We start from the raw sequence: 2,106 nt of genomic DNA on the forward strand, positions 1-2,106 counted from the left end.
TATAGCTATAGCTATAATAGAGATTGAGATAGATAGATAGATAGATAGATAGATAGATATAGAGATATTCGACCTGCTAATTTCCAAATATTTTCATTTGTGTGTGTTTGTGCATCTCTTTGTGCTTGCAATTATAAATTATTTTTCTCTTTCCACTTCTAAATGTGTCAGAAATTTGAAAAAACTACAGCTTTTTTATATGTCTTATATCCAGACTCCTTAAAAATTCTCATATTAATTTTTATAGATTTGTCTAGGATCTCCTGGGATGGATACAATCATATCAATTGCAAAAAGCAGTGAAACATTCTTTTTCCCCCGATATCCTTACTAGGTTGTTTTCTTATGCTATTGCTTTCAGTACACCTCCAGCCAATATGGAAACTAATGTCAAAAGCAAGCTTCCCTATCCAGGCTGTGACCTTAAATAGAAAGACCTTAAAGCTGTGCTTTTATAACAATGTTTGTTATTTAACTTGTATAGTCAAGTAATGAATTTAAGTAGTATCTTTTCATTCTGCTTTTATTTGGTAAATAAAATACCAAATTATTTTCATCATCTCTATCTGTTGATCTTCTGAGATTTTCTGTATTACTTTAATACACCTGAAGTACCTGTAATTTAAATACCCCATATAATAAAGAGCTAATATGCAAATGGTTGTTACGCCCTCATGCCATTATGCTTTAAAGGCTCAGACACTCAACACTGGGGAGAGAGGAATGGGGACCAGCCAGGCTGCACCCTGGGAGAGGGACAAACCGCCCGCCCCACGGTCCCAAGCGCCAGCATCTGTGGCTGCAGCCTGGGCAAAGCTGCCTGCTCACGGTCCCCTGCAGCTATGGCTGGCCCAGGTGCCTGTGGCCAGCCAGAGGGAGGGAAGCCCAGGTCCCGGGTGTGGAGTGAGGCAGAGGTGGTTAGGGGCAATCAGGCCAGCAGGGGAGCACTTAGGAGTGATCAGGCCAGTAGGGGAGCAATTAGGAGCGATCAGGCAGACAGGCAGAAATGGTTAGGGGCGATCAGGCAGGCAGAGGTAGTTAGGGGCGATCAGGCAGGCAGGCAGAGGGGTTAGGAGCCAGCGGTCCCGGATTGGGAGAGGCAGTCGGACATTCCCGGAGGGGTCCTGGATTGGAGAGGGTGCAGGCCGGGCTGAGGGACCCTCCCCATACATGAATTTCATGCACTAGGCCTCTAGTTTAATATAAATCACCTGTGAACCTATTGTTTCCTTCATTTCAAAAACCTACTAATTTTTTATTCAATGTGGTAATTATATATGTTGCAAAAAATTATCCATTTCTTAGCTTTCAATGTGTTGCTATAGTATTATATATTATAAACTTCTTTATTATTTTTTTAATACCCTATGTAGTTAAATCTTATCATCTCTAATCTTGTATATTTAGCCCACTCCTTTGTCCTTAATCAGGCTTATGAGGGATTTATCATTTTTATTGGACTTCTATAAAAAAGATCTTTGCTTTATCTTTTGTACTTTTTCTGAACTGAAAATAGGGATTATAAGAGTGTCCACTTCACAGGGTTATTATAATGAGGATTAAATAATGTTAACAAAGTGCTTAAATTTACTCAAATTTCAAAAAAAATATATTGAAGATTTTTACTGTAGTTATGTTTTCATCAAGTTGTCAGTATTCTAATATGTTGTTCTTTATATATTCAGCTTCTGTATTGTTTTCATACAAAGGTCTATGATTACATGTCTTCTCCACATAGTGTGACTTTTATTTATTTGTTATCCTACTTTATACCCTGTTTAATGATTAGTGATGTCAATCCTAAAGTCCTCCTAATATTGTTCTGCCCCCTCTCTTTCTTAATTACATTTACCTTTATATGGCTTTTGACAAGTTTGTAATGACTAGAGGCCTGATGCACGAAATTTGTCCACTCATTGGGGGGCTCCCTCAGCCTGGCCTGCACCCTCTTGCAGTCTGGGAGCCCTCGGGGGATGTCCAACTGATGGCTTAGTCCAGCGGGCCTAAGCCAGCAGTCGGACATCCTTATCACTGCCGCAGAGGCATGAGAGGCTCCTGCCACTGCTGCTGCGCTTTCCAGCCATGAGCCCAGCTTCTGGCTCAGCG

Source organism: Myotis brandtii, unplaced genomic scaffold (assembly GCF_000412655.1).
Source record: "Myotis brandtii unplaced genomic scaffold, ASM41265v1 scaffold1135, whole genome shotgun sequence".
In the NCBI taxonomy this organism is placed as follows: domain Eukaryota; kingdom Metazoa; phylum Chordata; class Mammalia; order Chiroptera; family Vespertilionidae; genus Myotis; species Myotis brandtii.